This window comes from Parambassis ranga, chromosome 3, assembly GCF_900634625.1.
Source record: "Parambassis ranga chromosome 3, fParRan2.1, whole genome shotgun sequence".
In the NCBI taxonomy this organism is placed as follows: domain Eukaryota; kingdom Metazoa; phylum Chordata; class Actinopteri; family Ambassidae; genus Parambassis; species Parambassis ranga.
Window position 1 is genome coordinate 13,342,486 of NC_041024.1, and position 15,752 is coordinate 13,358,237.

At 38.9% G+C, this 15,752-nt stretch overlaps 1 protein-coding gene across 3 annotated transcripts in view; it reads right to left on the reverse strand.

The window, feature by feature from the left end:
- furina (furin (paired basic amino acid cleaving enzyme) a) overlaps positions 1-15,752 on the reverse strand; it is a 59,343-nt gene that overhangs the window by 36,922 nt on the left and 6,669 nt on the right. The gene's annotated exons all lie outside the window — the stretch shown is intronic.

Sequence of the window (15,752 nt, forward strand, 5' to 3'; positions counted from 1 at the left end):
GTTAAGTCAGTTTGGACACTGCACACTGTGGAAACAATTTTTCAAGTAGCATTTCTCTTTTTTTTTGGTTGGTTGTTGCTCCTCCACACAATGCTGATATCATATTGAGGCAAAACCTCAACCCTGCTGCTGATGCCCAAGGCTAAATACATTGCAGTGTGCATGAGAGCCCCCTTACTCTACAAAAGACCCACAGCACATTGTACTCCTTCAAGCTACATGGTATGGGTGAAGTAGAGTGTAAGACAAATCACAAACCAGATCCAACACACAGATAGAGGAGGAGCTGTATGTTACAGCTGTTTCCATGGAGCTTGGATGAGGTTCCTTGATGAGGATAGAAGGTGATAAGTTTAATCCCCAAAAATAGGAAATTCTAAAAAACAGGTGCACGTGAGAGATTACAGTTTGGAATGCAAAACTACCTGCATTGTGCTTTGTATTCTCTTACGCTGCCAGAAGACCTTTTCAAAACAAGACAACCAGACATAACTGATGATGATCCACCACGCACACCTTCGTGATTATGGAACAATTGTTGAGCACACAATTCTTCCTGAATGACTGACTGCATCATCACTCATTACTTATCTGTACTGTCATTGTCTTGCTTGCAGAAAGTCTACAAGCAGACGCTTCCTGCTTCCATAACATTACTACAAAGAATGGGCCAAAAATCTCCTGCTGCTTCCGTCTGACCGAACGCCTGTAAGGCTAAAAGGCTAACACACACTGGCCTAATTCAGAAGTCTATGTAACAAGCAGACTGAGGAACATGAAGGCACGTTATGGTCACACCCACTTCCCTGTTATCTGGTAAGATTACATTTTTTACGCTCCACACCAACATGAAAGTTTCCTATAAATGAGCTGCATCAGAGCTGTGAACAGTACCAGGAAACAGCCACAGACCATTTCTAGTAAAGAAACCAAAAGACATCCTGTACAGGACAATTTACCCAAATATCATAGCACCAAAGTCAGGGTCTTTTAAAAGGATCTGCAAAATTAAAACAAATCTTTTATTTACCGTACATTATAATTAGGCTGCATAAAAATACTGGCAATTGAAGTGAAATTCGTTATGAGTTTATGAATAGTAGCGTCAGCAGCAACTATTCTTCCTGCAACACTCTTGCAACACTGTGTTGCAATGCTTTGTTCCTCTTGATAGAATTTGATGTGTTCATTCATGTAACTACATGCATGGTGATAAACAAAATCCTTCATAATTTTCATTCCCTGGGCAGCATGAACAAATAATTCAGCAATTGGGACAAGATATGTTGAATGCAGTTGGTAGATAAATGTATTCAGAGTAGATGGCAGCAGTGTGGAGCAAAACAACCCGGCTCTCATCTACATTATGAGAATGAAAAGCAGTCACTGCCTTGTCAAGGAACATTAAACTCATATGACATGGTTGCCTTTATTTCAACTCCCTGTCAAATAAAGTCTCACTTGGTCTGGCATAAAAATAATATCAATCAGGCAGTCGTTCCAAAGAATGCAGAGTGTACAGGCATTAATCAGTGTAGCATCTTGCATATTATATGTGATCCTGGCAAAGAAAACATCACAATTGTGCCCAACATCAATACAGTTTAAGTAACAACGCATGAGTGTGGAGAGCTGTGCATACACAAGATGAATTACCAGAAGCAATTATGGGCATATCTTGCTTACTCACTTGACTAACTCCAAAGGCCTTCTAAAACTGCATGCTAAGTGTTTACCTCTAGGATTTGTTTTATATAGCACAAGGATGTGAATTTCCGTCAAAGTTTAAAGCCAGTTGTTTCGAAGGATCAATTTCTTATGAAAGTGAGGACAGATAATTCATTTTTTACAGTTTGGGAGAGCCTGTGTGTGCTTAACAAACACAGCCAATTAAAATGTACAGATGTTCATTTTCTCAGTTGCTTTGCCAGACTTTGAATCACAGCAGGCTGCATGTTGTCACAGAATCCTCCCACCTTTACTATACCCAACAGGCATATAAAGCTTCAGTAACTTCATCCATTCCTTGTATAAATGTTATTTTTTACCTGCAATCACAGTTTGGCTGGTCAAGATTAATTTTCAAGGATGAAAGAACTTACAGTAACATGATGAGACAAGAGCCAAAATAATTATAAAACTGTAAAGACAACCATTTAACAACATGACTTACACTACTTTATTGCCAGATGGGCCCTTAAGAAAGCTGTATGTGATCTACACTGTGAATACACAGGCACAGCCATTCCATATCTCCATCCTCTTCTTCAATCTTAACTCACAGCAGGTGAGAGGGAAAATAACAGCGATGCACATAACATGATGGCTAGGAACTAGCAGTGACCTTACAGAGGCATCAATTCACACTTTTCCCAGAGAGAGTTTTGATTGTCACAGCATCAGAACAAATCAAGATCAAAAGCACCACTGCACTGCTCCGTGTGCAGTCAAATCACATAAACAACTGTAAATGTTACTGTACTTGTGTGTGGTTATGGCAGATTGTCAGCTGTGTGTTGAGGGGTTACAGTCTACACACTGCAGGCTACATCACAGTTAGCACACACCCCCTCAAACATGTAATTACACAAAGCTACATTGGTGACAGAGACACCAAATGAAGTCAGCAAGAGCTGTCAGTTTGTGCCACCTGTGTTTTCTCAAGCTGCTGGCAGAGAATGTTGTGAAGACAACAAAAACAAAAACATAAAAAAGGCTCAATTATCTTACAGCAAATGAAGGGATATGAATCCAGTGCTTGCACAACAGCTGTGACCATTCAGTAAATCGACAAGGCCAAAGAGAAGTTACCCAGACAAATCTAAAAATAACTGTACATCACAAAAGTCACTCAACTCAGTTACTGTGGAGATCCTATTGAAGCACAATATGGCAAGAACACATATAATGCATTGTAAGTGATGATATCCATAACAGTGAAACCAAAAACAGATCCTTATATTGTACTGTACATAAACTGATGTCTTTAACTTATCTCTTAATTAAACCTCCTCTCACGACTGTGTGGGTGTGTGCCAACTTTACCCTCAAGCTGGCACCTGTTAAAGGATTACCACCCTTATCATTGTTATCAGCTTACAAATATGACATCATATAATTTCCAGCATTTCTCCACACAATGTTTACCATAAACAACTATTCAGACTTTATAAAAGTGAAGCCAATAACATTTACATTACATTTAATACATCCTTCACATCTGAAGGATTAGTGGTTTCATTTGTGATAACAATGCTGGCAAAGAAAATAAAATAGTTTGTGTTTATCTGATACTGTGAACATGAACCAACACATCTGGTGACGCTTGTTCTTATTTTACATAGCTGCAAAACAAGAGTAACCTTATGAAATGAGGCTTTGTACAACCATTCCAGAACAGATGCATCAACAATAAAACATAAAACAGTAAGGAAACAGGTGACAACTGGAATTGATTTTCTATGCTAAATTAGTCACTGAAATGACAGCCCATATATATCAACCATCAATCTCTTCAACCTACTTGACAGTGACACGTCCTCTTTGTGGGCCCTGTTTCTTGATAAGAGTGTGTGAGTGTGTCTGTATCCCATGGTGACATTTCAGGTCACACAACTTTGCAGAAGGGGAACATTACTTTCCTAATGTCCACTCTGAAGCTCTGAATACACAGATTCTGATAAAAATAATAAGAAACGGGTTGATAATTGACTGCTGTAGCGTACGGCATGATGGAAATTACGGAATGCCAGCACACTTAAAATTACTTTTATCAAAATAACATACATCTATATATTTATTGTTATCTTCTATTTAGTGGTCAAATAAGTTCTGTGGCTCCAGGTGTGTTTTATTTGGTCGGAAATGGGCTCAAATGGCTCTTTTAAAGCTGGAGGTTGCCGGCCCGAGCTAGAGGTATGTTCCTGTGTCTCTCTTATTATAAGAGTCACATTCATGGCATGCATTTACTTTTATAGAGTGCAGACAGTCACCATACATCGTAGTACTATGCAAAAAACAAAACCTGTTTCCTATAACCTTAAGAAAATAAGTTGTGCCATTTTGAGGTTCCTGTAAGCTGGGGCAACAAGGAAAATGGAGAACAGTCCCAAAATAGATGAACAAGCTGACCTGGTGCCAAATAAGGATAATAAAAAGTTCCAGGCTGTGTTGTATACATGAGAGTATGTCAGGGGGGTTGCAATACAGCTTGTATTATAGGTCTGGAAAGCAGTGGGAGGCTGACGGTTTTCTGCGGACTACACACTGAACCCACTATCTGGGAAAACACCCTCAGAGCTGAGCTCAGGACCCTGCTATTTTCAACACACCATAATTGCAGTACTTTGGTTTACAGTCCTAAGTATTGGAAAGACCGGGAATAACAGCACGAGACTTTCAGGGAAATCTGGGTAGTGGAGAATCACAACATAAACTGAGGGCGAATGGGGGCTGAAGTAGTCTGGACCACTGCCCTGGAAATAAGAATGTGTTTGTGAGACACACCAACTATAACCGCTAGAGCCTCCTGTCTAAAACATTGGTAACATTCCCTGCAATGAAGCAGCCTTCAGAGAAAGTGAACCAAAACAGCTTTTCAGTGTTTTGTGTGCAGCTTGTTTTCAGCACATTTCAGTAAATATGACAATAATCTGAACGGTCTGGAGATGTGTCAGACCCTTTCACTTCTCATGCCATTCTAGCATCAGCTACAGTAAACTATTGTATTGATATCCAATATGCCACATCATGGGCGACATCAAGTAGCCCATATAATTTTAATGCAACACGCCTTTTATGAGTATGCTGACTCACACTAGGGACACAACAGGCAAAACTACTCTTATAAACAATGGTCCACAAATTTTCAACTGTTGAAAATATAATATAAAGTATTTGTCTTGAACATACAACTTCAACAATTAGGTGAAATCAGATACCGATAGTAGGTAGATATACAAACCTTAAAGGTAGGGTAGGAGATTTTGAAAACTCAGTCAGAGTCAGCCAGATTTCGAAAGTAAACACACTCCCCTTTCTCTCGGAGCTCACCCCGAAGCCACGCCTCCAATCACATGGACACACATTACCTGAAGACGAGCTGCGGTCTGTGACTTCGGCCATCATGCACATGTCTCTCTGGTGCACGCAGAGCAGGAAAAGAGTGACAACCAGCCAATACTCCCGTGCAGGGTCGTCTCAGTGGATTGGGTGAAGTTTTTAGCATTTTATAGCTTCCACAGATGATTAATATTCTTCGTTTTAATGCGGAACTGCCTAACTAATTGGTTACTATCTGATTGTAAAGAGAAGTTACACTAATTTAAGAAAAGGTGCATCAGAATGAAATCTCCTACCCTACATTTAAAGGGCGACTCAGCTTGACATACGTAAACATTTAAGAAACAGCTGTACGGGTATATGTAACAGGTATATGCATGGCAATGAATTTACTAGTTTAGGTAACTTTTTAGGCTTAACACTAACAGATGCTAACCCTTCTCCAGATGAGGGGATTTCTTACTTTCTTCGTATTCTCTTTTAATTCAATGTGTTTGTTGCTGTTGGTTAGCAATGAGAGAAAACATTTTTAAGAAATCAACAATGAAAATAACTGCATTGACTGAGATGTGGTCAAAAATGTGTTGTGGTTTTGAGTTAAATCAAATCCCAACATTTGAATGTAAATAGTATAAGATTATGGATCAGACATCCAAAATAAGAGACATACTTTGTTTCCCAATGCAACAACACAGTGGCAACAAAGTCCCACTGTTGAAAACCAACCACATAAAGCACCCAATTTAGACAGCATAGCTTTAGTCAGCAAAACCATCATACACAATAAAGAAGATGAACATCGTCTTTAATCGGAGACATCCAGGGACTCAATTTCACAAACATCTGATGAGGTAGGGGGAGGAAGAGCACTGTAACTCACTGATGCATAGCTTACATCAGCGATAAAATATTCATGAACACTTGAACAGACACTCCAACAACTGATACTGTACACAGATGTGATATACTTCACTTCATTTGCAACATGGATGGATGACCTAGAAAGAATTCCTGTGCTTTAGAGCTTGTGTCACTTGACCGCCGTTCAAACTAACCAACTTCACGGACTTCTGTAGCACAAGGAGACCTAGTGAGACTGTCACATCAATAAAATTGATGATATATAACATTCTGAAAGGACAAATACTCCCTTATCAGGAAGAAAAAAAACAACCTCCACCTCTTGTACCTTTTGGATTCATTTGTGCCAAGGTGGCATAATTCCAATTACTGGAAAAACTTAAAAACAAATATGCACCTACTCAGAGCTCAGTGCTGTGAAGGGAACAGCTTAGCACATGATTGGAAGCTATGAAAAGCTCTGAAAAAGAAATTGAAGGTGCAACAAAAAAGACAGAGGTGTTTGCTGGTTTGAAACAGACTGTATTTTGACAAGATTTCTCGGCATGTGAATAAAAACAAATGTGTAGACGTCATTCAGGCTAAAGAAGGAAAGAAACAAAACATTTCTTGGATTCCACATACAGTAATGCTACAAAGAAACAAGTGTGCTGGCAGGCACATGGAACATACTGTGCATGAGTCTGTACATTGCTGAAAGGAAACAGTCTCACATACAAAAATTTGAGCCTCATTGTGACCAGCAATGCAAAACCGGATTCCTCTCCAATAGAAACCTGTTCCTCCACCCCTGGTAGATCTATGCTACCCTAATCAGGAAAAACAACACCTGATCTGAAATCTAAAACCAGCATCTCTGCTACATTGCACTGTAACAGCGCAAAACTGTTACAGCTTAGCAGGACGCCTGTAGCACAGAGAGGAAAAACACAGTTGCAGTCATCATAATAAGGTTGCATGTCTCCCACAATGCTGCCTTCATTGTGCTATAGTGACATTGTTCAACTCTTGGTTTTCTTGTGAATCAGACCTAAGCTTTTAACGCTTTTAAAATTGCACCACAAGTCACCAATTCCACCTCCTGGGCGGAAGACAAGGTCGTACAGAGTTGAGGAGGAGCACTGTCCTTATTGTGTGACATGAGATAAGATACAAACCAAAACCAACTATTTCCACAGACAGATCAGTTACTTACACTGTGCTCAACAATGGCGATCACTATGACTGCCAGCATCAAAATAACCACCCTCAGTTCAGTGGCTGAATGGAGAAAAATATATTAGCATATGTTAGTATGTTGTTAGCAACATGTTAGTGCACTGCAATGAGACACCAGAAGTGCCTAATGCATTTGATTGCTTCCAACCTCTATAAATTCAATTAGCAAGGATGCTAGCATTGAATGTCAACCATCTTCACACCAGTAAGTTGTCCAGTACATCAGTTTTATCTCATGGCCACTAGAGCAGATGGGTAAGTACACTGTTTAACTGCCCAATGAAATGGCTTCTTTCTTTAAAGTGACATGTCTCTCCACTCAGATTTATGGTCTTAACATAAATCTGAGGAAAGGGTGTGGCTATAACAACCTAACCAGAAATGGAGGTTAGGGTTATCAGACCTGCTCTATATAGTTCTCCACGTGGAAATATTGTTGGAAAACATCAGGCCACCTTTACTATGTATCATTATTAAAAACTTACATGTTAAAAACTCTCTGTGGAAGATACGCTTTGGTCAACGTTAGCTCATAGAAGTCAAGTCAGCCTTTTTAAGATTTCAATTCATTTAGATCTGAAACATGATGTTTTTCAGTTAATTTTTTGTTTTCAGTTAATCATTGTTCATTTGATCATCTACAGTATAAAATGCCAACAAACTTACACAAACTACACATCTACAGTTCTTTCTGTTTTAGTATCAACATTCCTTAAATAACTCTCTCCTCGGTGTTTCTTGCACACGCATAGGCACAGACATATGCAGAAGCTAGAGGTGTGCTGTCCATGTATTTTCATGTCCTTTCTGCACATCTGGCTCTTGTTATAGCCCCTATGACCTGTGTGTGGTTCTGCTCCATCCCAGCCCCCATCACTCCTCTGTGGGAGAGCAGAGTAATGACTGAGTGCTGCTGGGCCTTCACTGCTGCAGTTCCCAGGACCCCTGGCAATATGGGTGGTTCATTTCTTTGCTCTAGGCTGGAGATGGCCTCCCACTGACCAGATTGTTATGTTTTTTCATCTTTGTCTCCAGACATATTTTTTTCCAATGATCAAAGCCAGGGCCTCTTTGTCTAGTCATTTATGTCATCTTTGGTAGAGGTCTCTACAAAAACTGATCCATGTCTTGTTTTGGTCTTCTCAAAAAGTTTGCTTTCTCTACCATCACAACACTGGCAGGTTTTGATGAGAAAGGAATTATTAGTTAGACCTGAAGTGGCCTTTTAATTAATAACCAAATCAAAAATAGAAACAACGCAGGTATCACAGGTTCATACTGATTAACAAAACTGGCAATAAAACAAATAATATTAAAATAATAATAAAATTCATACATTTTTTGTCTTCAGACACACCTGACACTGTTTTGTAAGTTTGATGGTAAAGAGATAACTGCACTGTTACACTTCTACATCTGGAAGGTTCAGGAACACAATCAGACCAGTAGATTGTGCATGTGCATGTGTGTAGAGTGTTTTCCCTGGTAGCCTAATTTGTTTTGCAGCTCAAAGTGTGTAGGCATGATTCTACTCTGCCATGCAAAGCAGCCTCTGTTGGATGAGACTAGGGTTCACTTCTCCAAAATATTAGGGTTAGGTCACATTAACACTTTAACACACAAAATTTTAAATGCTTTTTCAATAGCCATTTATTTTCGTTATTTTGTCAAATTGCGGGAATATCTCCTTGTTATTGTTATACCACTATTGTTAAAATATGGTCACAGTTAGTTTGCGACATAGCCAGACATCAACATAATAATGCTGTATTTTCAGACTGCAAATAAGTTTTACATTTTTATTAAGTCTCACATTTTAAAATAATATCTCATATAGAGCATGAGTTACACTGTTTTATTGGGATAATGAATTAGGATTTAATTTCAGGTATATTGGCTCTATATTACAAAGGTCTCCATCAGATAAGTTGAGCTAGGTCAATCTCTGCAGTTCATTAACTTTCAAAGAAGAGCATCTGCACTAAAGTGAGATCCAAGTCTGCTTAGTGTGTGTGTATGAGAGAGAGAGAGGGAGAGGCAGGCTGAGGCATGGATTAAAGGGAGGCTGTCTCACTGACAAGAACACAAGGACCAGAAACAGAGAAACCAAAGACACTGTAAAGATGCCCCACTCAGCTACTGATGAACCACCCCAAGATGAGAAACCATAGAGAACTCTCCGGATAAAAAGCCTGGCCTCATAATGGGTCCGCCCCAAACAACAGGCCAAATCCAACAGTTCTCACTGAACTATGTTTGCAGCGTTCATTACTGAACTTCAAAGCAGTCCCATCTCTAAGGGACATACAACACTAACTGTACGCGGCAACACACTCCATTAAAGCCATCAGCTCTCATTGGCTGAAGTAGGCCAGGGCCACAGCACAAACAGCGGTGTGTTAAAGATTGATGAAGATATGGCACAAGTAAACCAGCTTACAAAACATGCTTAAGCATACTAAAATATTTAAAAGGTGGCAATCTATACAGCTGGTGTGTTTGAGCCACATTTGTCTCAAGGACCACGGAATGGGCCTCTGGGTATAGTAACATATCATAGATAAATAGAAGTAGTGATCCATGCAAAGCTGTGCTAAACATAGAATGTATGCAGAGCCAGGTGACCGCCTGAAGGCAGCAGGGGGTACATTTTACAGGTATTAACATAGAATTAAATGAAATGTATCAATTCTTTTGACAACATCTTGTCCAGCCATCCCCTACCTTGGCCTTAAAAGCTTAAAATGGGTTTTGCTTTCCTAATTTCTCACCACGTTTGTGCATTAGAACATCACAATGTTTTGTGACATTTTAAAAGTTAATTTCTACAAACTTTACAAGCAAGTAAAATGAAACATGATCTACCATTGTAATTAAAAAGTAGGTCGGTATGTCTGTTTAATTTGGCTTCATGGAGGTTTTGATGAGTCTTGTTTTTTATGTGTGTAAGAGCAGCATGAAAAAGAGGAACCACCTGTGTGGGTTTCCAATTATGCAGAGTAGCTCTGCTCAACACTCAGCAGGCAGCCTTTATTTCCATCATCGTTGAGCCAATAATATCCTGTCAGATGATTTTCTAGCAAATTTCCTCAACACCCCATAGTCCCCCTCCAGCCCCCACACAATTAACTGTTTCAGGTCTCTAGAGTCTGATTATTGACTCCATACTTGAGTCTGTTATTTCAGTTTTTTCTTATTTAGAATAGTCATACTTTACAATAAAGTTTCAACTGAAGATGGCAGATACAATATGGCAGCACAGGAACAAAGCAAAGCTGCTAAACAGTTGCAGTTTGCAGTCCTACACCAATTAATAATATTTGCTAAGATATAAAGCAGCCAGTTCGTTAAACACACACCAATTATCAAACTGCACAAATCAAATAATAAAATTGTTCAGGGCTAAAAAAACTGATTAATGAATTATAAAACTTAAAATAACTGACAGAAGTCGTAAATTACTGAGCTGCTAATATAGGGTAATTTGGCTTAGTTCAGCCTTTAGTTTTGAATACATTGCATTTAGATTTTTTGTGTCAGCACATTAGTTACATAACGCTTATTTCATTGTGGGCAACCTGTTTCACTGCTAACACACATAATTGAGATGAGCACTTTCTTTCCCTCAAAGATGCTAGATTCTGGATGAATAAAAGAGGAGGAAGTAAAACTTGAGTGTAGGATAAACTAGATTTTGTCAAGACTTTGAAACCTTGACTTTGAAGTAATGCTTGTCAGGCAGAAGCCCGCTAACCTTATATTCAGCCATGTAGCCTGAGCGGGAATTTCTAACCTTAAAATGTGTTTTTTTTTTTCCCTGAAAACTTAACATTTGGACAGACACCTGGCCAATAGATACACACTACATATTCTTTCTACACAATGAGGAGATAATTTTATAAATAATTTAGGATCCACATGCAAATAGCAGTATGTCAGTAATGTTGGTGAGAGATATTGAACATCTTTTATGACAAATCTTTATGGAAAATGAGTTTAAATTTAAATTTGTCCTTTCATATAATACAAAAAGCTGCAGAGTGTGGAAGACAGAGATTAGAAACTCATCCATATTTTACATATAGGAAAACTGTGGCTTAGATTAAAGAATTCTTTTAGAGGCTGCCCTCAAGTGCCATGCTATGTCATGACTTACTGATAGGAAAGTGTCATCTCAAGTAGTTCATCAGACTTACAGATAATATCCATCTACTTTGCACTTTCCCTAATCTTATGCTGAACAGAATATTAATAATTCTCATAGAAGGGGTTGAACCACTTCAGAAAAGGGGAAATAAATCTGCACAATATATAGCAGCAGATCACAGGCCTCGATGGTGCCAGGAGTACAGGGAGGGCACAGTATGCCAAAAACAATCCTCTCTCACATGCAAAGCTATGGGGTAGACCAGCACAACATGCTTAAGAAGGCAGTCTCTAAATAGATCAGCTGTATGAACACAAGCCTTTTTATCCACCAACATCAACAGAAACCACTGCTCACATTGAAGGGAAGGGACAGGCTTCTGAGAAATGCTACTTTGAAGTGAATGTGAGGAAAAGTTATTAATTCATGAACTTTTCTTCCACCGCTGGCTTGGAACAATCAAAAGCAGCTTCTGAGTAAAATTGATTTATTTTCAAAACAGTACTCTTTTAACCTTTTTTCCACCAACACATTCTAGGGGTACGAGGAAGCAGGAAGATTTAAAAAAAATGAAGCTGTTGACGCCTATTGTACAACACGACAGGTATCTTCTCAGGTCAACATTTTTTCCATGGTAAAATCCAAAACCTGATCCCTCTTGCACAAGGCTGTAGTTTGTTGTTCTGGTTATGATGGCAATGTCTTGACAAATGACAATGACAAAACCAATAACGCTGTTAATAAAAAGGAAGCAAACCACTCAACAAGCAAGGGACAGTCAGAAAGTCATCCTTCAGCACTGCAAAGAACCAGTTAAATAATAAGGCTTTCAGCCTTGTCATCAGTAAGGGAGTTTTCATCAGCTGAATACTAGATGAGGTAGATGGTGTAAGCCTCGGGCCACAGACAGAAAGGCACAATGTTTCAAAACCTAAAAAAATATCTACAGTGGTAGTTTTATCAGCAGTGGAGCTGAACAAACGAAAAGGGTGCTTCTGTTGTGACAGTGGCCACAATTTATACATTTTTAAACAATGTCTTTAAACTTGTCGTATTTTATCCAATTCACAGATCACACTACAACAGCCTTCCTGCCAGTCCTCATTATCAAATCATATCTTACCACTAAAAGTGGTCCCTCTAATCTCATTTCACTATATATTTAAACACAGGCATAATGACAGAGCAATGGAACCAGGAAAACATCAGCTCCCCTTAAAAACTGCAATGTAAGTCTGGTGTTGTGGGCAAGAAAAGATCTATAAAATGCAAAATAACCATCAGCAGATGCAAGTAGGCAGTTAACATCCTTTTACAACTGTGTGACTCAGCGGTTTCTTAATTTTATTGCTTTAACTTAGTTTTAATTATTCTCCTTGTTCTGAAACTGCCCTATTATCTAGAAGCACTGTCAAAATGAGAGGTGTAATCCATTTGCAGACCACTTGGTCACAGCAACCTTTTACTTTCAGAACACATTAATATTCCCATCAGTGAAGGGGAGAAGAGAAAGATGATAGGACTTTATAGCATATGGCAGCTACAGTAAGTTAGAAATAATTCAAAGAGAGTGTGTAACTCAATCTGGACAGGTGGTGCAGTTAGTGTGTCAGAGCTTTGCATGATTTCCTGTCATTGGGCAAAGGTGGTTAAAAGTTTCTGCACCATTAAACAGTCAACCTCACTGTCAGATCAGCAAGTTCAATGTGATTGATTAGTAGTGGCAGAAAAACAAAATGGACTTCAAGTGACTTTTGTCCTTAACATTGGCCGATATTAAAGGACCAGCAGCAACAAAGAAAGTCAGAGGCATTAAATCAGCTGGCTGGTACACTTTTATGTGCACCCTGAGAACAAGCTAAACTAACAAACCATTTTGTACCAGTCAACTACTGCGTCTGATAGTTAGCAAGTTGATTAAAATTTGTTTAATGTTGTTACTACTACTAAGTAGTAGTACGGTACTGCAAAAAGTAACAGACCAACTTCACAAAATGGAAAAAGTCACCAATGTATGAAGTTTAAAATGAATCAATTTAAAACGAGCTGACTGAGCTTGCAACATTGCTCACTTTCTCCACATCATAGCTTGTCCGTAATTCTGACACGTGGTCTGTCTAGCAGTAAAGGAATTCTGCACAACACAACTCTTGTGTCATGCTTCATAAATCAAAAGAAAGGAAAATAGAAATCAGGTGTGTTCAGGGTAGAGACGGTTGTATGGATTCCATAGTGGAAGCAGAGTTAGTGAAGGCAGAATAAAAAACAACCATCATCAGAGCCATAAAACCTGTCTAGCCACAGTCTTTGATCCTCCCCTCCAGCTCTCCATTCTGAAACTAACACCTGCACACACCAACAGAGTCAAACACAGAAAGCGACAGGCACAGCCCTACAGCTCACACAAGTCATGCCTGGCCACACATAGTTCACTAAGCAACACCTATTTCCCATCAGCTGTAGGCAGAAGGCTTAACAGATTTGTTTGTTCCCATCTCTAAAGTAATGACTTCATTTTAATCAATGAACGGTGACGTTGTGCCATCAGTGAAGCACAGAGCATGAAAGCACCTTAATTTTAGTCATCACTTGTGGTTGTAGCTGACCTTTCAAAGTTAATAATAATCAATACCATTGCAAGGACTACACAGATGCAACAGTTATGTCATTTATGCTAAAGGTTTTAATCATGATGCTAGTTGTCAACTGCCATGTATGTAATGGTAATGTTTATCATATTTAAAACACAATGGCTGTGTTTAAATATGATAATCAATCAAATCAATCAAACCAAACATAGCACCCTCAATGACCTTCTTTGCACAAATTTAGTTCTATATCAATACTACATCTTCTCTTTAGGAAATGAAGATCTGTCTACTGAATTGCTTTTTTAAACTCCAAACCTTCTCAGCCCACAGCATGCACATTATGGCTCAAGTAATGGTGGAATACCTACCATAGCACAAGATGGCTGCCATAATTATTTCCACAGGATATACTGAGTAAGAGGTGTCAGTTTTATCACAGTGCAGTGGGTCAGCGCTGAATTACATTTACTAACTATTGTTTAAGCACAAAAACATTTGTCAGGTCAGGGATTTGACTCACATTGCTGCTTTAATAAGAAGGATAACTTCTGAGCTAAAACCTGGAACATCTGTTTTTACTTCAGTTCATGTTTCAGACTTGTGTGAGCTTTACTCAGCATCTAGCAAGCTAACTTTAACTTTACTAAGCGTGCTTCTTTATGACAGAGGCCTGTGCTGTGTATTTTCCTCTTATTAGATTCTGTGTCAAGCTCATCAATCTAGCTCTAGTCAGACACAACAGTTGACTTTCCCTCCCACAAAATATTATAAAATGTTTTTAAAGAAGTTGCTGAGACAGGCTAAACCACACAGCTTCTTGTCTCAAGGGAGCAGTTTTGTAAGTACATGGGTGTAATTGCTTTGTCTGGGTTACTTGTTGTCTACAGTCAATACAAAGTCATAGGATAGTTAAATGCGTAGGATTACTCATTAGTTTTCCTGCTGTGATTCAGAGCACAAATAACATTCCTGGTCATGACCAGTAAGACCATATGGTCCAGAGTGAAACACTGGAAAAGTGGTGAGTTTACTCAACATCTGCATGAAGAGCTGCTTGTTCCGTCTGTGAGGTTTTGTGTTATACTGAACATGTCTGTAGTCAAAAATCCAATCTGTTCTCTTCATCCACACCCAGTGCGGTGTCACACCTAACAAATGTACAGTGCCTGTAATGCACAATCAGCAATAGCGTTGTTATTCAATTGCATTTATTCTAAATTGTGTAAGACTTAGAAGAACAAAGATCTTAAAGTGAATGTTACCTGTGGAACATGGCACAGCCAGTATATCTGGTGTGTTTCCTACCTATTAAGAAGTTTTTAAGTTGAAGACAAAACACATTTGTTTCTCCAATGAGATTTTTAGGACAGACTATCTTCCCTGTTATTTACGAGTGATTACATCAGATTTGTGTGTCTAGACATCACCAAACTGTCTGTGTGTGTGTTGCTTTTGTAATAATGCAATGGTCAGTATCCACTTGGGGACACTGTCAGACAATTAATGAGGCATTAGGATTCTGCTCAGCATTTAATTCATTTGATCTGACGTCATTGTTGCCCATCTCCATCATGTTGCAAGTCAAGCGAAAAAAAGTCCACTTCAAAACGCCTGAGATTCTGGAGTTTGTGGTTAGAGGAAGAAATAAGAGTCACATTTACAACATCGTGCATTTATAACGTAATAAAGTAAAACAAAAGATTAAGTTTTTCTTTTTTCAAATGGGGGGATGTGATGATGTAAATTGATAACGTGGGTAATCAGCATCTACTGAAGTCGGGCAGGAAGTCGTAAAAGAGAAATACGTCACTGAGGCACACAGGACATGATTATCAGCAATTCCTTGGCCACATCTGCTGTGCCTGAAAAACTAC